This window comes from Balaenoptera physalus (genome assembly GCF_965194825.1).
Source record: "Balaenoptera physalus genome assembly, chromosome: 18".
In the NCBI taxonomy this organism is placed as follows: domain Eukaryota; kingdom Metazoa; phylum Chordata; class Mammalia; order Artiodactyla; family Balaenopteridae; genus Balaenoptera; species Balaenoptera physalus.
Window position 1 is genome coordinate 75168136 of NC_138899.1, and position 23183 is coordinate 75191318.

The window sequence follows — 23183 nt, forward strand, 5'->3', positions numbered from 1 at the left end:
CACATCGTGGGAGGAGAGGGGCAGGCAGACACCTGCCCGCAGGGAGACGTACCCGGAGCCTGTGATCGCCCAGGAGGGTGGCGTGAACTCACCTGTCAGGTGTGCCTTGGCAGACAGAAGTCTGCGGCCGAACCTTGGGAGCATTCGGAACATTCGGTACAGGAACCCCCCCCACCCCGCCCCAGAATTCGCCTCCTGTGCATTTTTCCTTGCAGCTTCCCAAGCTGGGCCTGTCTTTCCCCTGCCTCACCGGTGATTTATTCGCCCTGTTAGTGCACCGTGACGGTCTTAGAAAATACTGTGCTGGTGCTAAGAGACTTCGTTAATTTTTTTCCTGCCTGGTGATCTTTTCTTCTGATTCACTTTTCTCTGAGGTCCTGGACCATAGGCACACACAGAGCGAGAGGGATACCCCTCCCCTGGGCCCTGTGTGAGCTAGAAGCTTAAACTAAGTGTATCGTTTAAACCAACACCTGCTGCAGTCTTCCTCAGTTTTATTATTCCGTGCCCTGTCACCGTGAAAATGTAAGCTGTGTATTGAAACTGGAGCCTGTGTTCAGTGTAACGGGACAAAAGCGGAGGCAGTGCGTGTAGTTAGGGCTTATTAAACAGGAGCTGATTTCACATTCGTGAAACTCTCGAAGCAGAAAGACTGTTACGTATATTAAATGGCTTGCGCAGATAGAGTGGGGATCGCCTTATCAGCTGCAGCCAGAGCTATAATTATTGATTGGGTGGGGTGGGGAATGGCAGTTTTGACTTGAAGCAGAATTAAAATATGGGGGACAAAGTGCTGCTTTCGCAACTGAACTTGGATAGAAGTTGTAGAGTCTGCCCGGGCACCTTTAACAGAAAAGCTGTTACTGGGCAGTTCCTTGTGGGTTGGGTGCCTCTTGGCTTGTTTTTTAAAAAAACAGCTTTACTGAATATAATTTAATACCATAAAGCTCATCCATTTGAAGTATAAATTCAGTGGTTTTTATTAGATCCACAGTTAGGCAACCCATTCCCTCAATTTTAGAACATTTTCGTCACCCACCCACCCAGGCAGCCACTCATCTACTTTCTCTCTCTATTCTGGACATTTCATATACCTGAACTAACACAATACATGGCCTTTTGTGACATTAGCATAATGTTTTCAAGGTTCATCCATGCTGTAGCATGAATGAGTACTTCATTCCTTTTTATGGCTGAATAATATTCCCTCGTATGGATAGACTACATTTGTTTATCCGTTCGTCAGTTGATGGGCATTTGGGTTGTTTAACCACTTTGGGGCTATTATGAATAAGGCTGCAGTGAACACCTGTATGCAAGTTTTTGTATACAAGTTTTTTACATTTACCTTGGTTATATATCTAGGAGTGGTTGGGTCCTATAGCAATAACTTCAGATTTTTGAGGAATCTTTTTAGTTTTTGAATGTTACTTATTTTTTATTGTACATTTTGAAGTATACCCGTCAGTGGCATTAAGTCCATTCACCTTGTTGTGTAATCATCACTTTCCTCCTCGTAGACTTTGATGACACAGTAGACAGCATCGCTCGGGCCCCAGAAAGGGAAAGTGGCCTAGACTTTGACTTGGCAAAGTGGTGGGTTAATAATGAGCCCACTCACTGCCCTTTGAGAGTGAGAACGGGTAAGGGGTCCTTGGCCCCAGACCATAGGGTCTGTCCCTGCATTGATGCTATGGCTTTAAAAAATAGAACATGTTGGTTAAGAGGGGCAGGAGGGGGTAACTTGATGAGGCTGCCAGGAACCGGGAGCAGGGAAATAGAGGGGGGCTGCTGTCTGCCTCCTGGGGGGCGCCCACTGGGCGTGGCGGAGGGACACCATCCTCTCCCGGCACGCAGGCTTATTTGCCTGGTGATGGACAGATCTGCCTGGGCCCTGGCAGGTGGCCTGAGGGGATCCTGAGCACAAAGGGCCGTGGATTATATTTTCTGAGTCTCAGGAGGATGTATCGGTGTGAGGCCAGAATGTGCGTTTCCAGGGAAACCATCGTCGAGCCGGAAGAGATCTCGCAGAATCTCGGCTTGGACCGTGGGCAGCAGCACCCTGACCTCGGCTCCCTCTGCCCATCTCCTGGCAGGCTGGGCCCCGCTCTCCTGGGGCCGCCGTGCTCCTCCCTGCCCCGTCCTGTCCGAGGGGTGCCCGCCCTCCTGCCTTAGCCCGGCCACGCCTCCACCTTGACCACGGCCCCCCTGATGACTCCATCCTGAAATTCCCCCAGGCTTCCTCTCTCTGCTGCTGTTCTGGAGAAAACCCTGCAGTTTTTGTGTTGTATTCATATATTTCCTGAGTATCTCTTTCACCTTCCCAGCAATAATACGTCACTTCCTCACTGGCAAAGACTGTCCTTCATTAAACTCTTTGGGTTAAGTCACTGGCAGACAGAAGCCTCAAACGTCCGCATTCGGGGCAGGTGCCATCGTGGACCCCAACGGCTCGTTCTGAGACGGTTCTTTTAAAATACTGACGCACCATGTAATTAAGGGCTGACAGTCACAGGTCAAACAATTCTTCACTTAAATGGGAGGATTTCTTTAAATAACAGCTCCCCCTGGCTGCATTTTATCTGTTGGTGTCGCTCATTAGCTCTTTGGCAGAGAGATTCCAAAATGCCAGCCAGGGGACTTCCTGGTGGTCCAGTGGTTAAGACTCCATGCTCCCGACGCAGGGGCCACCGGTTCAATCCCTGGTCGGGGAGCTAAGATTCCACATGCCACACGGTGTGGCCAAAAAAAAAACCCCAAAACAAACAAAATGCCAGCCAGGAGCCAGTGCAGTTGGAAAACAGTATGAAATGAAAAAGTATTTCTGAAGTTACATCACTCAGAGAAAGTCTTCAACAATGAATTGATTTTAAGAAGTGCTTGATACATTTATAGGCATAATCTCAATTTCCAATTATTTTTAAGCAGTTCTGTGAGTTTGACAGTCGTTTCCTCGTTGCAGAAGTGGGGAAATTGGGGTTTAGAGTAATCTGTAAAAGCTCATTCAGGTAGTCAGGGGTTGAAACCCAGGTCGTCTTCAAAAACGATTTCTCCTCATTCCACTGCCTCTGACTGTGTTTGCGAAGTGGGAGGGTCATCTTTGTGTCTAATTAAAGTTTTACTGTAATCACATTATGGCCCGTTGTCCTAGGGGACCTACTAGAAGCCTCATGCAGAGTTTCAGTAGCATGAAAAATAATCCAGGAGCCTCAGAGTGGTGGTAGACGCGCTGAGGTTTGAGCCGGGGCTCTGCTTTCTACCTGCTTTAGGAAGCTGCTTTTCTGTAAGAGAAGTGGGTTGTGATAGCTGTGTAAACGTCAGCTCGGTTTGAGTGGGACCGAGTAGGCACCTAGAGTAAACGTCAGCCGTCACGATCGCTGCTGCCGTCCTTGCGGAGACACCTGACTGCAGATGCCTGCCCGTTACTGCTGGACCGGAGGTGGAGTTGGGTGGCCGTGTCGGAGGGAAATGACTGAATGGAAAGTCAGTGTGCCCTCCGTGGCTCCCCTTCCTCTCTCTCCCCACCGCTTTCCTGCCCTGCTCATTTTTTCCTTTTACAGTCTGCGGGGATTTCTGAGTTAGGTGGCCAGGGGGTCCTGTCCAACTCTTAGAGGGTAAGATTTCATCTCTCAAATTGTCAGGTGTTAAAAATAGAGGTTGGGGCTTCCCTGGTGGCGCGGTGGTTGAGAATCTGCCTGCCAATGCAGGGGACACGGGTTCGAGCCCTGGTCTGGGAAGATCCCACCTGCCGCGGAGCAACTGAGCCCGTGAGCCACAACTACTGAGCCTGCGCGTCTGGAGCCTGTGCTCCGCAACAAGAGAGGCCGCGATAGCGACAGGCCCGCGCACCGCGATGAAGAGTGGCACCCGCTCACCGCAACTGGAGAAAGCCCTCGCTCACAAACGAAGACCCAACACAGCCAAAAAAAAAAAAAATGTTGTTTGCTCACTGGCAGGCGGAGCGTTTCTGGGACGGAAGCTGCGGTCCTGGCACGCGGACCGCGCCTCCTCTTTGTGATCCTCCAGAACCGCAGAGTCCCGTGTCCTCCGCGCTCAGACACTGACACAGTATAACAAGAGCGGAGGTGGAGCCTGACGGCCGCTCGAGGCACTTAAGCCGTGCTGAGCCCCGCACCTCACCTGTGAAGCGTTGACGGGACCGCGTGGCAGGTGCCCGCTTCCTTTCTCTCTCAGGGGGCCCCCGCCAGCAGTCCCATCCCCACGGACTTTTGAGCATCTCCACGTGACGCAGGGTGAACGAGCTCGCGCAGAACTTCAGGATCAGGTTCACTCTGAGAACCTGGATTAATAAGTGAAGCTTGTCTTAGTCCTCAGCACATGTTTTCATCTTGTACTTTTTTCCTTCGTCTGCTTGCCTCTTAGTAATTCCCAGCCCAGGTTTGGGGACATCGAGGGTTTTCCAGCGACGTGGTGACAATGTTTTGCTTTCTTGTGAATACATGTTTAATCGCAGGCATTATTTGTAGGTTTTTTAAGAGTAAAACTTTACTTTAAAATATTTTAAAAACCAGTTCGCTTATTAAAACACTGCATCTGTGGAGCACTTCGCTCACAGGTCTGCACAGCGCGGCAGGTTCCGCCCGCCTCGGCGCTCCGCACCCTTCTGTTGGTGGGGACTGTGCTGGCACTGGAGGACGTCCAGCAGTGTCCCTGGCCCCTGCCCGCTACATGCCAGCACCACCCTCCGTCAGCTGCGACAGCAAAGCTGTCTGCAGACATGGCCAAGTGGTCCTTGGGGGGCAAAATCACCCCCAGTTGAGGACCACTGCCCTACAGCCCCCGACTCGGTGCCCCCCGCCCCCCAGCCTCTCTGGCTGCCCCCTCCCTCTTTGAGCCTCCCCAGGAGATTTACGCCCGTGGGCGGCACGGCCTCCCCTGGCCTGCTGCAGCGCGCAGCCGAGAAGGATTTGGTGGCCTTGTCGTGGAGTATCTTGCGTCTCGAAGGAAGGATGAGTTATCAAATTGTGGTCTTTTCCTTGGTGCAGAGCTGGCTGGAGTAATGTTAATTATTGAAGGGTTGGGAGTAGGATTAATATCTCGCTGTTACTTCTTTGACCACATTTCCTTTAGAGTTTGTAACTTTTTTCCCCCTAATAAGCATTGTAGAACCGCAGGTGTCTATATATATTGTGAGGTCTTTCAGGCAGCTTCTAGGTTTAAATGTTATTGCTGCCTTGGGGGTTGCACACAAACCGGTGTTGGTCCCAGTAAAGGTGGAGTCAGGGTGGACAATGGAAATTGCCGCGAGAGGTGAGACAGTCACATCCTCCGTGGACGCTGGAATCCGTTCTGGGGAACCTTTAGTAATAGCTGTAAGACCCCCTGTCATCACGAGCCCCCTGTCCTCAGGTGGAAGCCAGTCCTTTCTCACTGGGCACCTGTGAACAAGAGCGTGGCCTGCCGTCTTAGAGCCCTGGGCGGCAGGAGGTGTGGGTCGCGGGGAAGGCCAGGGACACGATGTGTGAAAGTGCTGTGGTTTCTGGTACCGGCCAGGTCGGCCCCTCGTGAGTGTATTATTTCAGTCTACGACAGTCGGCCTCTTTCTGGATAAATGCCAAGCGCAGAGCTTCAAGACTGGGAAGCTCAGGAGAGAGGGGATTGCTCCCAGGTTCCCGTGGTCTGGAAGGCCGTGTCGGAGTCACCAGCTCTCGGCACGTGGCAGGAGCAGCTGCCGTGATGTCAGTTCTCGATGCAGCCCCATGGCGCCCGTCCTGCAGGGTCATAACGGGAAGGGGAACAAAGTGCACGCGTCTCTAAGGACACGTTTGGATCCTTGGGTGACACCTGGACGCCTCTCTCCCCGACTCAGGTTTTGAGTCCATCATCCCTCTCTTTCCTTGAACAGGAAGGATATTAACTTCTTCGCGGTACTTGTCAGCCTCTGAGCCCATGCTCCCTTTTAACAAACAAAAATCTCATGCTAAAAATTTCGAAACTATTCATGCCAAAGAAAACATTTAATTAAAATATATATTTTTTCAAACTACAGATGCCCTCCTTCCAGGCTTCCAACCCCCCATGCATCCCCTTGGGAGGTCCTCGGCTGTTCCAGGGGCTCGAGGCCAGCCAGGGAGCTCTGTTCTTGCCACAGTGCTTGGCTGCAGTCAGAAGACTTAGCAGAATTCCCCTAACTGCCTTGAACTCTGTTCTTGTAGCTTCATTCCTTACAATGACGTTCATAGCTGACCTTCTCATGGGATGGAGCACTTGCTTGTATAATGGGGTCTCATCTTATTTCTAGTAATTTCATGGAATTGCTTTAGGAGCTCAGAAGCGTGCTACCTCCTGTTGATATTTCATGCATCCTTATTTATCAAAGACGTGTTCCTAGTCGCAGAATGTAAATTCTGCCGAGGCAGGATTTTGGTCTAGTTAGTTCACCGTGGCATCTCTGGTTTCTAGAATTGTATGTGGCACTCAAAGACATTTGTGGCATGAAGAACAATACACAAACTCATTCAAAGGCAAAGCAGCTATTTAAGCTGCTTTGGGCATTGTGTTTAATAAAGCAAAAAACCTGTTTACTAGTTCCTATCAATATACTTAATGGGAAGGCCTGATGCCTTTGGATTTATAAATTATTCAGTGGAAGTACGTTTACTGATGTTTTCGGGTGATTTTATGTATGTATTTCCCATCAGTGTGCGGGTGTCCCCTGTTACACAGAGCCACGTGGTGTCATGGTCACACCTGTGCGGTGTCTGTGCCCTTGGAAGCCTGGCAAAGGTGGTGTTGGAATGCTACTTGCTGTATTTATGAAAGCAGTGAAATCAACTTCTTTAGGTATGAGACGGTTGTAGCATTCTCATTACCCTGTTTTTAACAAGTGAAATTTCAAATCCGAAGTAGAATAAATCGGTTGGAACATTCTTGGATTAAAGAAAAGCAGTACTAATGAGTTTTATTACTATGCATTCCAATCCCATTAATCCTGGTGGGCTCAGCCTGGCTTAATGTACGGCAGGCCTTCCTTTAGCACTTAAGTTTGGCATTAACTGCTTTGATAGCATGACGGGGAAGTGAGAGCAGAGCGAGGCGCCCTCTCAGGCTGCCTCGTCCTGCCTAAGGAAGCAGGAGGGCAGCTCTGCTGACGGGGCCTAAGTCAGCCTGGCTGAACCCGCGCCGTAGGGCATCCCTGAAGCAGCGGTTCTCAAGCTGTTCTATCTCCGAACCCTTTTCACTCTTAGAGATTACTGAGGGGCTTCCCTGGTGGCACAGTGGTTGAGAATCCGCCTGCCAGTGCAGGGGACAAGGGTTCGAGCCCTGGTCCGGGAAGATCCCACATGCCGCGGGACAACGAAGCCTGCACTCTAGAGCCCGTGAGCCACAACTACTGAGCCCACGAGCCACAACTACTGAGCCCACGAGCCACAACTACTGAGCCCGCGAGCCACAACTACTGAGCCCACGAGCCACAACTACTGAGCCCGTGAGCCACAACTACTGAGCCCGCGAGCCACAACTACTGAGCCCGCGAGCCACAACTACTGAGCCCGCGAGCCACAACTACTGAGCCCACATGCCACAACTACTGAGCCCACATGCCACAACTACTGAAGCCCGTGCGCCTAGAGCCCGTGCTCTGCAACAAGAGAAACTACCGCATTGAGAAGCCCGTACACCACGATGAAGAGTAGCCCCTGCTTGACGCAACTAGAGAAAGCCCACGCGCAGCAACGGAGACCCAGTGCAGCCAAAAATAAAATAAATAAGTAAGTAAGTAAGTACATAAATAAATTTAAAAAATTAAAAAAAAATTTTTGAGAACTCCACAGAACTTTTGCTTATGTGGGTTGTATGTATCATGTTACAAATTAAAATTCAGAACAACTTAAAATATTTATGTATTAGTCCTGCAAAAAGTAACAATAACAATAAACGATTTTACATTAACAAGTAACATTTGTTATGGAAAACATTTTTATGTAAAACAACTAGTTTCCAAAACAAAAAAAGTTTAATAAGAGTGGTGATGTTTTCCGTATTTACAAATTTCTTTAATGTTTAGCTTGATAGAAGGCCACTTGATTCTTATGTCTGATTATACATCATTCAGTTTTGATGTATCGTTTTAGTTGAAATACATAAAATGTGGCCGCAGATCTGTACTTGGAAGAGGAAGAGTACTTTAGTAGTCTTTTCAGATGATCGTGGATATTTTTTGGTACTGCACAAAAACTCGACAGGTGGTAGCTGGTACCCCGTGGAGTCTGAAACCATATCCGTGAGCTTTTTGTACTCTGAAATGGGTCTATTTTGTACTTTGAATCAATCTTTTACCCATATGTGATTCTGTTTCAGTGGATTACTGTGTTACTGAATTATTCAGATCTAAATGTTGACAGATTTCATCATATATGTTTTCTAAAAACACATTTGTTAATATCACCACCAAAGTCTTCAGAAAATTCTAAGTTTTGGGAAGCTGTCGACTGAGATCTTGGTGACAGATACCAGTTTTCCACAATTCTAGGTTTTTTTGCTTGAAAGCTCAAATTTTATCATTGGCAACAAGCATCGCCAGTTGTTTTCCTTCTGGATTCTGTTCCTTTCATTCCAGAGTTTTCTTCCTAAAATACAGATCCAATCATGGTCCTTGGCAGCTGGACTCAATGACTTGGTCCCAGCCCCCAGCACTTTGACAGTTTCCAGCCTTGTTTCAAGCCTCTCCGTTTAAAAAAAAAAAAAAAATGGCTTAAAACAACACAAATTTACTGGATTGGCCAAAAAGTTCGTTTGGGATATTCCGTAACATCTTACTTTTTGGCCAACCTAATACTATTCTTCAGTTCTGCAGGTCAGAAGTCCAGAATAGGTCTCACTGGGCTCAAGTCCAGGTGTTGGGAGGGTGTGTTCCTTTCTTAGGGCTCTGGAGAGAATCCAGTTCCTTGCCTTTGTCGGCTTCTGGAGGCTGCCCGCCCCCTCCCCCCTCCTTCAGGGACCCTGGGGATTACATCAGACCCACCCCGGGAACGTCTCACCCAGGGTCAGCTGATGAGCACCTTCGTTCCTCCTGCAACCTCCCTGTCATGTAACCTAACGTAGTCACAAGTTCCCAGAGGTAGGATTTGGACATTTTGGGGTTGGGCGGCGTTGTTCTGGCTGTCATATTCTAGCCTCTCCGTTTTTGTGTTCCGTTCCCTCTCTCTGCATGTAAGTTGGGTAACCTCATCCTCTGAAAAGCCCCAAATTGCAGAAACCTTTCCCGAGGTCTTCAGGTGGAGGCACCACTTTCTCTTCTGCCAAGACAGAGACTCGCGTGTGAGTCAGCTCCACCTTTGTGCCCAGCTCCCAGGAAGGATCTGTGTGTCCGTCTCCCCCTGGGCTGTGAACCTGGGCCTTAACTCCTCTGCGTTTCTCTCACTGCCCTTGTGGTCCTTGGCCCATGACAGACGAATGCCAGTATGTTGTTGGTTTTGGACATTTGATCGTGGGCTGTGTTTTAGAGGCTACTGAATGAATATTCGGTTTCTAACAAGTGACGTTACAGTTATGTGGGTGAGTGTCATCCTTAGGAGTTGCCAAAATACTTAGAGGTCAAGTGTCATGATAGCTATTACAGCTCAGTATCAAATGGTTCGTGAGAAAAGTGTGTATTTACATAACGATAGAGCAGATGTGGCAAAATGTTAAATATTGGCAAATGTAGATGAAAAGTGTAAATATGTGTGTTAACTTCTATGTAGGTTTGGACATTTTCAAAATAGGAAGTGGCAAAGACTGAAATATTAGCACAGAATGAATATACAAAAGGTGTTGGTGGGATGGAATGGTTGGTTCTAGCTGCTGGAAACCTGCTTTGCTGCACTGAAGTGATACAACTTGAGCTGTTGATGAGCATCTTCACGTGAGCGTTTGGCTCAGCAATAATCCGCATCTGGGTTCACATCAGGTGCAAAGTCATATGCAGGAAGCTTCGCTAAACCGCTCCAGCTCCTGGGTGGGTGAGTGCATGAGCCTGTGTAGAGTAGGAACGCTGCAGTTGGGAAAACAGAGGACTTTATGTGCCACTCGTCCAGGAGGTTCTTCCTGGATGCCCCTGTGAGGAGTGACCGTCCCCGCATTCATTCCTTCTGGGACTGCAGGCCACTCCCCCAGCACGTGGTGACAGAGCACGCCCCGCGTCAGAGCAGTCTGCGGCCCCTCTGAAGTCACGGGCAGCTGGCTGCTCAGTGCCAGCGAGGGCGGTGTCCTAGTGCTGTGTGCCCTGCACTGGTGCCCTGACACCGCGTGCTAGTGCCAGCAAGGGCAGGAGAGTGGCCGATCGCACAGAGGGGCGTCCCGCGTTTCCTGGAGGACGCAGCTGAGGCTTTCTGCCCCTGCTGACCTCGGTTCTCAATGCCAGTGTCAGGAGAGCACTCGCTCCCCTGGCTGGCCCCCCGCAGGGCCGCGGAGCGTGCGCAGCTCCACCTCTGTGCCCTGGATGTGTGGGCGTAGCCTGTCTGGAAGACGCTTTGCTGTCGTCCTTACTTAGACACGACCCCACATTTGTAGCGGTGGCGGGGTAGAACCTCTGGTTTGGAGGCCGTCTGGTCTGGTTTCCCATCTTCTCCCCAGCGGTGCTCCCCGCATGCGGCTCTGTCCCCGTGATGGGACCTCGTCTGCCTTCCTGATGCTGAGCTAAGCAGAATCTTTCCTCCCTGCGATGGCCACAGGCTTGGAGGTTCTGGGGCCAAAACAGATGGAGTGTAACGTCTCCTCCTTGCCTCCCAGGAGCCTGCAGCCCCGTCTCGTCCCTCCTGAGACGTCTTCGCTCCAGGACCCAGGGATCCTCGGGGGACGAGGTGACAGTCCTCACGTCACAGTGCAGGTACGGTCTGCCCGGCAGCACCGCGGCAGGAGAGTCTGCTCTTTTTTGCTGGAATGTTACTCATTTAGGCCTTTCGCCGGCCGCTGGCTGTTTAAGTTAACTGATAACTAAGCCCTAAGCTGTCTTTTTAATGTCTCACTGCTGCGCCCATCCAGCTCTTCCATCCTGTTGACTCACCGGGAAAGGTTTGTCTTTTCACACTAATGGGTTCTCGAATTCTTACCTGCACTTCTGCTTCGTACAGACCTCTTAACGTCCTGCGACAGCAAGGCCTTCGGTGCAGGGCTCCGTGGGGAGAGGATGTCCCCTCACTCCGGGCGCCGCCTGGTCTGCAGCCCTTGGAGGGACTGTGCCCCGTGGGCAGCCACAGAGCCTCGGCCGTGATGCATCCGCTCCGTGTCTGCCTTTGACTCGGGGAGACTTTGCGGTTTCTCAAGGTCAAGGGCCAGTTCCACTTTCCATTCTGCTCCCAAGATTCTCGTCTTGCTCCTGTGCCTCTCACTCCTCTGCTTGTCACTCTTCTCCTTAAGAATTCTCCTGTAGCTCGTTCTTGGGTTTAGGTGCTATAATGACCTGCTGTAGGTCAGTGTATTTCAGGCCGGTCCTTGGAGCCCTGGCGTCCTGGGCAGGGGCGGGGCACAGGAGCAGGCATGGAGGGCGGGGAAAGTCAAGGCCAGCCAGGGGGGGCTCCTTATCCCTTTGTCTCTTTAAATAAGAGCGGGTCCAGTTTCACCTGATGCTTATATTTGGGTTTGGCATAGGATGTAGTTTGGGGAAAAAGAATTCTACTATAAAAATGCCAGAAAGCTGTTGCTCTGCTTATTTTTTGATTAAGAAAACAGGTTCACTGAGTATGGAGACAATCATTTGTGTCACTGTTTCATTTATCACAAGGTGTTTTCAGCTGTGTGTGTGTGTGTGTGTGTGTGTGTGTGTAAAAGAACTGCACCTGACTCACCCCACCCCCACCCCCCGCCCTGCAATCTTAGGGTCGTTTGGGGCCGTTCGTGTTCTTACTTCCGCACATGGAGCCGTATTAAGAACGCACACACGATCAGCATCAGCGGCCCTCTGAGTCCTTCCTCAGGGGGCTTGGTGGACGTGTAGCCGCGACCTTTGCCACATGGACGCGCCTCTCAGGGACGGGCGGGGCGGAGAGGTCGATGTTCTGAGTGAGCACCTGAGGCCGTTGCGGCTTGTGAATGTCAGAAGCAGAGGTTCCCGGGCGCACTTCCCCAAAGAGTCAGGTTAGATCCGTGCAGCAGGGAAGTGGGAGCGGGTCCCATCGTGGGCCTTGCGTAGCCTCTTCTCTCCTCCTCCTTTTCGGCACCTGTTTAGTAGGTGTGCTTAAATGAGAGTCATTCACTCCTCTCTGCTGCTCAGACTCTTCCACAGCCTCTTCCTCTGTTACCTGGTACCCAGGCTGCGGGGAGTGTTCACGTTTGAGTGAAGAGCCTCAGGTTTGCGGGCTTCTCGGGTCGGCAGGGCCGTGATGAGGTGTGTGGGGAAGCCCTGGATGGTTCCTAGTCCTCGGGCAGGTCCTGAACCGTGTCTAAATCCGGGGACTTCACAGCCCACCGGCCACACCGTGACGGCGCCCTTCCTGAGCGAAGAGACCAGGTGCCAGGTGGTGGCGGAGGTGACGTGTCTCCGGAGGGCTCCGGTCTCTGCTGCCTGTTTGTGCTCTTTGGTTTGTTGTATTGTCTTCTCCTGCCAGGAGAGCAGGGAGCTTTGTTCTTTCCCTGCAGCACAGGGAAGGGAGAGGCATATGGTAGGTGTCAGTCAGATAAAGACTTGTTGGGTGGATGGATGGCTAATTCGGTCTTTTTTCCAGGCTGTGAGCACCCTGAGAGCAGGGACAGCATGTTGCTTATCTTTGTAGCTCCTGCAGGTCCTAGAAGAGGGGCACAGGGTACACGCACCATTTTTTAAAAGTGAAATAATAGCCATTTAATGTACGCCATTCTTCCAGAAAGAGGAAGTTACTTTCAAATCATTCCGCCTTAACCAAGAAAAAATAGTTTCAGGTGAAGTAAAGGTTAACTCCATCATTGAAGCAGAGAAAGTTAAAGAAATGTTGGGCTCTGGTTTTTGGGTCCTTGAAGGTTTAAAGAGAAAGTGAATGCAGACTCACTTATTATCTCATGGCTGTCTGGACCGTGGATTAGTCAGCTGTCACTGCACACACACCGCAGACTTAGGGGCGTAAAACATCTGTCTTCTCATGGTTTATCTGGTCGGGAGTCAGAGCATGGCTTAGCTAACGAGGTGCTTGGAGTACCGCGAAGCTGCAGTCAAGCTGTGGACCAGGGCTTGGTTCTCAGCTGAAGGCTCAACTGGGGTGGGATCTGTGTCCAAGCTTCCTTGGGTTGTTGGCCAAATCCGTGTCCTCATGGTTGTGGGACTTAGGGCCCCAGTCTCTTGCTGGCTGACTTGGAGGCCACATTGACTGCACCTTGGGTTTTCCCAATGTGGCCACTCACTTCCTCAAGCTGGTAAGACAGAGCCTTAAATAGTGTCACATAATTGTGGGGTGACATCCCTCCCCTTTGCCAGGTTCTGCTGGTAGAAGCAAGCCCCAGCTCCCACCCCACTCCCACTCCCACCAGGGGGAGTGGGTCACGGGCCACCTTAGACACTGGCCACCGCAGATCACCTTTCCTTGCCCCTGAGAGGAGGGATTAAAAGTGCTCCCATCTGATATTCATTTTTGTGAAAAATTGTTTTGCTCCTTTCTTTTTTCCACAATGACCCATGACTTTACATCTATTAAAGGATCACAACTTTACAGGATCCATTTATTCTCCTAACCCACATCGGTGTCCTTGTGCCCTCACTGACCCCGTTGGGCAGTGGGCAGCTCCAGAGAGCTCAGATCCACTTCAGGAACGTTTGGGGTTAAATTGCTTTTTGTGAGCTGCTTTAGAACCCAGTGGTGGCTTTGTCCCATTGTTGGTGTAGGAAAATGTGACCCTGATCTCAGGTGACTGACGCGGCTGTGAACTTCTAGAAAGAAGTCAGGCGCCCTCTTCGTGGGTCTTCCTGTGCAGTGGGGCATGTAGAGAGCATTATTTGGGGCATAAGTTGCAACTTCTATTTTCAGCCTTTAAGAGTTCCTTAAAAACGATAGGAGAAGTCTTTGCTTTGTTTCCTCATTCTCTGATGATGTGGGTTCTAATTGTCATTAAGTGGGAACCAGAGAAGGGAGAATTTCAGTTAACTGCAGTCTGGATATTGAACGTTGGCTTATGGCGAGGCCCTGGGGTCACGTTCGGGTGACATTCTGGAGGGACAGCCTGTCCTTAAGGTTACTGCACTGGAGCGTCCATTACAGCAGAGCTGGGGGCTCTGCCTGTGACATATGGTGTACACACGGTCCATCCGACATGCAGGAAAACAGCCCCTTCACACTCAGCGCCGCCGGCCAGCTCTGGTCTCGTGTCCAGCACTCTGGGCTGCTTTCTCCATCTCGGGCTCAGCCTGATCGTCTGGTCCACTCTCTCCTGGCCTTTGATCACTCGGTCCTGCATTCCGGTATTCACAGGCCCTCGTGCAACTGGCCGTTTGCTTCCGATGCCTCACAGTGACTTCGGGTAAACGGCGTCATGTTCTCTGTAAGGGAGGCGTTCTGTTACCACCCACTGGACGTGTCCTCTAAGCGTGTGACATGAGAGAAAACCTTGTGGTGGGAAAGTGCTGGATGGAAGACAGGTGAGGTGGCGAGCCAGGAGGGAGGCCGTGGTGTTTCTTTCAAATTGTAAATGCTTTTCTCTTGGGGCTGAGTGTCTGAAGTTTCGGCCACCAGTGAAAGTAGGTTGCCAGTACTTTTACCAGCAAGGCCCATCATAAAACATGCATTTCCTACTAGGGGTTATTCCTGCAGGGCGCACCCCACCCCGTGCAGATAATCCCCATGGTAACCAGGGTGTGGGTGCTGGGAATGGCTCAGGGCTCTGAGCAGAGAAAACAGGGACGGGGAACAAATGCTGGTACATAGGAAAGAATATAGCATTCGCTCGCGCAAAGGGGCTTTATTAGTTGGATTAAAATATCCTGCTCAAAGGCGAACATATCGATTTGCTACCCAAGTAAAGAAGGCCGTTACCCCTCCGGTCTGTCCTGCACGAGACCTGATTAATCCTCCCGGTGTTATGTTGTTGATGCCCTTCCTTTGCACGAAACTTCTACATCTCGAGTGTGAATCCCTCAGCTGCCCACCCATGACTTTCTAGGCGCACGGCCCTGGCCTGTCCAGCTCCCCACACCCCGGCCCGGCCTCACCTGTGCAGTCTGGCCAGGGTCACCTGCGGCGCAGCAGGCCTGAGCTTCGTCTCCCAGGCAGGTCAGGGTGTGACCTGCTGAAAGGTGGGAGGTGAACCTTAAAATTCAGGTATGTCCCGCACAAAGCATAGCACAGAAACACGGATCTACAAGTTTCTCTCTCCCAGCTTTTGAATAACCTATGAACCACTTCGTTTTTCGTTTTTCTTAAACCTGTGCTGGTTTCTGGGGAGGATGAAATGACCTCGCGTGTGTGTCTGGCGGGGAGCTGGTGTCGTGTAGTGTAGTGTTGGTTTCTAGTGGACCCCAGCTCCCCAAGAGTCTGTTCTCCAGCTCAGTTTTGGGAAACTGTCCCTGATTTTTCACAACTTCTTTACTTTTGAACCAGTGCATTTTCTGGAAATTCCAAGTTTTTTCAGAGTTGCTTGTGACGGTGGGAAGACTGGGGGAAGGGAGGAAATTACAGGCATTTGGGGATTAAGGTAGCCCCAGGCTTATGGGTAAATCGGTGCGCTGCCTGGGTTTGTTAGGGTTTGTTGAGTGAGTAACTGAGTACATGGAAGAATAACGGTCTGACCGTGCAGCGGAATTAGATCAGCCTGGTGGGAACCCCCTGCCTTGCTCTGGTTCCAGATGCCAGGTGTCCTGGGGCATTTTGAAGGAGGACGTTTCTAGAAGGAGCCAACGAAAACTCTAATTGACCTTTCAGGATGCCTTAGAGGCCTAGAGAATTAAAGAGGCAATGTTCTGAGAGTTAGTCTGAGTCCTGTCTTAGGGGAAATTTATTTAAGACATTTCTTTTCCATTTGAGATTGGAGAGCCAGTTCGGTAACGGTCGTCAAGGCCCAGGTGAAGTGCCCACAGTTCACACGTGCACGACTTTAGGAAGCCTCCCCGCTCAGGACCGGGCCCCTGTTGGGTTCAGGTTCGTGGACCCTGCACTGGAGGGGGTGAGGTGGCGAGTCTCCCCCGGACCCTCCCCCGAGCGTTTGCACGTTGCTCGGTTTCACGTCACTGTGAACCAGGGAGAGAACTTTGTTTTCTTTACATCCGGAGAATAAGTCTGGCTAAGGCATGTGTCCGAGGAGCTCTGAGCTCCTGACAGAACACGCATTTCTGTTGTAACGTGTTTCTGCACACAAAACCGGGCATGTGTCCTGATAAAGCATGGCCTCCCTAGTGATGGAAATGCCGTCCAGAGACATAAAGACTCTCTCTAATCACATCCTGCCGGCTTTAGAAGGAAACGTTTCTAGATTGTATCTGGTTTTCATGAAGAAGTACTTACTAGATCTTCCACTGGCTGCTTGACTCTTGTCATTCTTGGATTTGGGTAAACAGTCTTGGAAAGCTTGAGTGTGGTTAAGTAGGCAGCATTCACAGTGTCTGGCAAGGTGTCAGTTCATGACTGCCTGTGACGGGGGTGCAGAGCTGCCGGGGAGTGTGTGTCCCCTGCTTCTGGGAGGCAGAGGCGACGGGTGGATGCTGAGACTTAAAGAGAAAGAAGCCGTGCCGACTCAGCATCGGAGGGATTGTCTTCTCAGTCTGCTTATCGGTTCCTCATTTAGTCCTCACGAGCTCCGGCACAGGCAGGACCGTAGGGCCACCCATCCTTCAGATGTGGAGACTGAGGCCCCAGCCACCTGAGCCTCGCGAAAGCCCTGGGCAGAGGGGACAGGGACTCCAGCTGTCCCCACAGTGGGGCGGGGTGGGCTGGGGATGGGACACCCCCCATGTGATGGAAGGAACTGTCGGGAACTATTTCAAGGCTTCATAGACCAGACTGTGTTGCTTGGGTTAGATTTTAACCCAACTAGCATCTTCTTGCCTGTGTATTCATTTAGAGAAACAGAACCGAACTCCTTGGTGAATCAAACCTTTAAATATCCAGCTAATAAGATCTCCTTTGATGGACAGACCCTCGTTAGTCGTTGACGGTCACGCTGGGGGTATGACCTAAGATGAAGGACAGAAAGACAGCCCGTGTCCTGTTAGTTTCCTGAATTTAAGTCAGCGATGGTACTGAGTGTGTGCTGTGGGCACTCTACGTGTTACGGTCCCGTAGGCCCTGCTGGGTGCCTCCTACGCGCTGGGGGGACAAAGGGTGACTAGATGCGGCCCTGCAGGTGGGACGTGTGGATGCTCAGCCCCGCGATGGGGGGCCGTTCCCCCTGGCCATTAGCTTTGCCATCTGTCCCCCCTTCTTTCTTACACAGCCTCTCTCCCCCCCCAGCACACCCTCAGGACCCAGGAGATCCTAATTCAGAAGACAGCTCAAAGCTCTGGAGGCAGTAAGATGTGGGTCTGAGCCCCGACTCCACCTTTGATTGGCTTGCCTGCCCTCCACCAGGTGACCTGGGAGAACTTCACAGAAGTCACTTGATCTGCAGTGGGCCGGCATCGTTAGTTTAAAAACTGTCCCCACGGGACTCTGATGTGTGGCCAGGGTTGGTAATGACTGAGTTCTAGTCTGCCTGGGTCCCCTTATTTCCAGAATGCAAAGTATTGCCTGCTGGATATGGTGATGTGAGAATTAAATAAAATCATTTATGTAAAGGATCTTCCCTTTGGCTGGTGCCCCCAAATGTTAGTTGTTACTGTTGTTTTTTGCTTTATGAAGTAACACATCTCATTGCCATAGATAACATGGCAAATATAGAAAAGAAGAAAGCAGTGCATAATCTGGAAGATAGTCTCAGTTAATATCTCGGTATTTACACCCCATCCCCACTTAATCCTCATCGGGATCCTATCATGTAGTTTTTAATTTGACGTTTTCCCACGGTCTTAGAACTACTGAAAGCACTTCACTGTCTGCACCCCGTCTGGTAGCAGAACTGCACCTGGACGGTCTCGCTCTAGGTCCTGAGCTGGTGCTGCATCCTTGCTCTCAGCCTGGGATTGTTTGCTTGGGCCTCTGCAAGGCGCGATCGTGGGTGACGGCACCGCTTCGGCCCCCGAGCCACACGGGGTTCCCTGCCCCTCAGTGGCTTGGTGCCTGGCCCACAGGGGGCGCTGTGCCCGTGGTCAGCGGTTCCAGTTCCCTGTGGCATCCCTGCATCGGACTCTGCCCCTGGAAGCTGCTCTGCGGGGTGGGTGCGTGCCTGAGCTGGACCCCAGGGCCGCCCTCCTGGGCCTGGCGGCTGGGAGTTAGGACTGAGATGCAGAACATACCTGCTGTAGTTTACGGGACCTCAGAGGCCTCTGGCACTTCCTGCAGTTAGTTCTGTTGAATCAGTAGGAAGGGTCAGCCCGGGGGCAGGGGTCCTGGGGCTTGGCTTTCTGGGAAGGCCGAGGATGGTAGGCCTTGTGCCCCCCATGCCGGTGGAGACCACATTACCTATTGGTTGTGGATTTCAGCCAAGCACCAAGTGTCTTCACTGGAAGCAGAGACAGGCCCAGGCGCCTTGCGGGCTTTAGGCCTCTGTCCTCGCTGGGTGGAGTGGACCTTTTCTTCCCCGTGGAGGTAGTGGTCTTTGAGACAGACCGTTAAGCCTGGTCCCACACCCCTCTTCAGGAGCCCCATCACCCCTCGGCCCGGCCCTGACGCTCTGCTTCCTGGGCTGGGACCGGGTTTATGCTTTTCCCTAAACCTGGCCGTGTCAGCACAGGGCATCTTAACAGCTGTGAGATCTGCAAATTTTGGAGGAATTCAGTTTTATCTTCAGCATGTCCTTGCTGCCTGGGGTCAGACAAGTGTAGATTTTGAGGGACTTTAAGAGAGAATCTGGGTCCTGAAGTCACATCTCACTGGAGGCAGACAGGCTCTTGCTGCCCAGTGAGGACGTCGGGGTGTGAGCCGGGCCCTGTCACCCACCGCAGACCTTCCCCACTGTGTTGTCCCCTCCCCTCCCCCCCCCACCCCTGTGCTTTTGTTTCCGTTCTGTTGTTTCCTTCCCTCCTTCCACGTGCCCAGATGTTGGGTCTTCATCTGCATCAGCCGGTCCCCTCCACACCACAGTTTTTTTTTAAGTTCCTGCACCTGGTCCTCCTGACATCTGGGGGATGTGAATCTGGCTTGGAGAAGAACTTCCTTCAACACAGATTTTGTTCCTTGCCGTGAGTCTCCGTCGCCACGATGGCCCAGGTCCAGAAACGCTCTTTTTTTGGACCCCTTGGACCACATCTGGTTGAGATGGCTCTGTTGTGAGCTCTCCGCTCCCTTCCTTGTGAAACTTGCATGCGCTCTAGAGCCTTGGGGGCTCCTGGGGGGAGTTCCCCACGTGGCCATAGGAGAGCTGAAGTGACTTTACCGACTCATCTGCCCCCAACTCCGTGTGTCCCGCAGGTGAGCGCCCTAGCAAGGACCTACTTTCTCTAGCCCGGGACACGTGTGGACCACAGTGCATCATTCCCCCGCAGGAATGGCAGATTTTACTCTAGGAGGCTCCCATGTCTGGGACCGTTGTAAAGATCACTTAAAGGAAAAGCACAAGTATGGGCAATAAAATTTCAGTATTAAGATTTTCCCCAAAGGATTTATGAACTTAGTGTCTATTGCAGCTTACGTCTGACCTCTTCCCCTCCCTCCCACAAGCCATTAAGTGGACTTTTTCAGTGATGGGACTATCATTACATTTGAGAGTAAAAAAAAAACATACAATTCACACTTACCCACCTTTATCAGACACCTTGAAAACAGCATCTTTATCTCTGCAATCTGGACCCATTGGATCATTTTGCTCCTATTGTTATATAGTGATTACTAGAATAAAACTTGGAGTTAGAAATTCTGTGGGAAAGGGGCAGATTTTCTTTGCTTTTCTGAGAGGATAACACATAAGGTAAGTGCTCTTTAATAATAAATGAATCGGGAGTAAGACAGATCTGAGGCTCTTGCTATTACAGGATTTCTGTCAAAAACTGAAATGAAAGTGTAGGTGTCGACTATTGCACAAATTCCCCCCCACATGAGAGGGTAACGTAATTTCCAGATAATCCTTTCAAAGTATTTGGTGACTGTCTGCGTAAATCCCAGCAGCAGGAAGTCCGCATGACCCTGACGTTGCCGGTGTTGGCGTGGTTAGATGGGTTTTACACAGAGAAGTTTCATTTGGTCTCACTGTTGGCGGAGTGCCCACCTTAGGAGTCCAGGCATGAATGTGAGTCATGCCGTAATGTGTACAGAATACCGCCCGACGATGCCACCCGGAGAACAGTTTTTGCATGACTCCCAAGGAGACAGAAAGGACATTTCTTTAAAATAAACCTGAACAAGGTTAGTGAGCATCTCATTTTCTCCTACCCTGGAAAGTAGAAACGGACAGAGCACTTGTATTTTCCGAATTCTCAGCGCTAGGCCTCAGCAGCTGCGTTTCTGTCCCAGTGGCTTCCAAAGAAGTTGGGTTTGCCCTTTCCCCAGACAGCAGGGAGCACCGAGGAAGTAACCAAGGTGAAACTAATGGGCCCTCCTGTGCTCCCGTCCACTGGCACCCGGAGCACCTCCCTCCGGCTCCTGTGAGGGAGGAACAGCCCAGAACACTTCGTGAGAGACGGGGGCGCTGTGTCCCTGCTTAGAAGAAGTCAGCTGCCTCCCTGGAGTCACGGTTTGTGGTCTCAACCAAGAAGTCCCTTTCACATATGGTTGAAAACCTGTGTCTAAAATCTGTATCTAAATTTACAGAATTCGATGCCCCGCCCCCTTTATTTTGAAGATGGTGCAGGGGCCCCCAGGGTTAGTAAGTGGGTTCTTGGAGAGGGTTTCCACCTGTGCCGGTGATACTGCCCAGGGGCATGGGGCACATGCACTGCAGCTGCGCATGCAGGGGGGTCATTCCGGCCTAAAGTGAGGTCAGTGGGCTCTCGGGAAAGTGTCCGCAGGCTCCAGTGTGCCCCTTGCCAAGTGTCCCAGTAGGGTCACTCTGGCAGCTCTTGATTCTCCCCCCGACTGTAGCACATCTGAGAAAGGCGTGTGAACTACGGACCCAGCCCTTCCAAAGAGCCCAGGGCAGAGTGTGTCTGGTCTTTCAGAGGAAGGCAGGTGCCTCCTGGGCCTTGGGGTTACTTTACTCTGTGAAGCTGAGGAAAGAAAACGCTATTTAATTGCATTGTCTTTGCTTTGCACTTGGTTTTGGGGAGAGAATCCGTTTGTTATGAACCAAAAACTACATCTAGGAGAGGACGGGAGCAGGTCAGCGCTCTCTAAATGTCAGTCCCATTTACCATCCAAGTTAGAAACAATGCCAGTAATCAGGAGCTTTCACACTCCGCTGGGGCCCCTCAGGGCCCACTCCTGACCGAGCGTCAGCAACTGGCCAGTGAGTGGCCGGAAACACCCCGGGCCCCATTGCGCTTTTGCGTGTCTCCTGTTCTTTCTGTCCCTGCCCTCTCAGCTCTTATCACACCCTGTGTCTGTGATTTTCCTGCTCCACTGCTGTTCCGCTAACAAGGTCTTCTTCCCTCATTTCCTCCCACTTCCTCCCCACCTCACTGACGGTGATATCATTTCCCCCCCGCCAACGCCAGACCCAGATGTGGAGCCAGCACCCTGCACCTTCTGAGCTCGTGACCCTGTTTGACACTTGGTCTCTGAGTTGTTTTCCCTCATCTTTACGTGAAGGAGATCGGATCGGATGAGTTTTATTGCCCACTCTAGCTAAAAACTTTGAGTCTTGAGAAACTTTCTCCTCTTAGCCTGGCAGAGAGGACCATCCACCGGTCCCTCTGTGGCCTGGAGCTGGCCAGTGACGTGACCCACGGGGGCCTGGCCTGAGGCTGGGAGGGGGGCGGGGCCACAAGGGTGAGGGTGGGCGGTCCAGGGTGCTAGGTGGTTGGGTGTGGACTTGGCTGGACCTGCCGTCTCCATTTAGACGGTTTTGCTTTCCAGTGACTTGCTAACAGCAGAGTTAGGTCAGTAAATACCAATGGATCATAAAGATGAATTTTTAGTAGCTAAAAGTCATGGTGATAGCTTATCTCTGCACATGCTGTTGTCTGAAAACTATCTTAGCACACGTTTATAGATTTATAGAGAAGCCGTGACGATGGTACAGAGAGTGCCCACGTGCCCCGCACCCACTTTTCTCTCTGGTTAACATCTTACGCTAGTGTGGTGTCTTAGCTATGATTAACGACCCGATGTTGATAGAGCTGAAGTCCACGCTTTATTCAGGCTGCCTTCGTTTTCCGGGCTGTCCTCCTCTGTCCCGGGACCCCATCCCCGCCTACGTGACGTGCGGCCTCCTGGCTCCTCGGGCTCCTCCTGCTCGTGACGGTTCTCCGACCTGCCTCGTTTTTGATGACGCCTGACGATTGGTCAGGTGTTTCGCAGAGAGTCCCTCGCCTGTGATTTGTCTGATCTTTTTCTCAGGATTCGCCTGGGGTTGTGGGTTTGGGGAGGAGGCTCTCAGAGGTAAAGGCCCTTCTTATCACATCATACGGTCAACTGTAACTTGTCACTGTTGATGTCTACCGTGGCCACCTGGCCGGGGCCGTGTCTGTCAGCGTTTAAATCACTGTCCTGGGATGCTGTTCACGGCGTGGGTGGCATCCTGGGACCCCCACTGGGTGTGTCCCGTGTGAAAGTCGGGTGCCGGGAGCCATGTGTGCACGGGGGCCTCTTGGCATGTGATCAGGAGTGCATCACATAGCACTTTGGGCCAACATTTTGGTCCAGAGGAGAAGTGCTCCCCCGAGTAGTGACGGTTACAGGGAGCCCTAACTTGTGAGAGTAATTCAGCGCTTTTCTGCTCTGGACCTAACTCTGTGTTCAAGTGGAGACGGCTTGCCCCCTGCCCTCAGAGGATCCCAGGAAGGTCTCTAAAAGGCATTGTCGTTGCTATTCAAGGCCTCTGGGTCCTAATAATTAAACTCAAATGTGGTTTGGTTTTCTTCCCCCAGCAGCCCACTTGGAATAGCGGCTTGCTTTTCCTGGCAAGTCGCACGATTATTGAGGGCAGGAACGACGTCCCTAACGTGTGCCTCGCGTGCTCTTTCTGCCTGTAGCAGGCTCTCGCTTAAGAGCTGAAATCAGTGTGGAGGCTCAGAGACCAGAGTCCAGTCGGCCGGCGCGTGGGCCTCCGGGTGTTTCTCCCGCTGGTCAAGCCTGAGACCGGGCAGCTGTGGGTGGGTG

General features: G+C 51.5%; 1 protein-coding gene across 5 annotated transcripts in view; it reads left to right on the forward strand.

Moving 5' to 3' along the window:
* SLC7A1 (solute carrier family 7 member 1) overlaps positions 1-23183 on the forward strand; it is a 66086-nt gene that overhangs the window by 24358 nt on the left and 18545 nt on the right. For 4 of the 5 annotated variants that reach the window (XR_014256317.1, XM_082435666.1, XM_082435664.1 and 1 more), the window contains exon 2: positions 10735-10831. The exons of the other annotated variant lie outside the window; for it this stretch is intronic. The gene's annotated coding sequence lies outside the window, so the exon portion shown is untranslated. The remainder of the gene's footprint in view (positions 1-10734; positions 10832-23183) is intronic. 5 annotated transcript variants of the gene reach the window in all.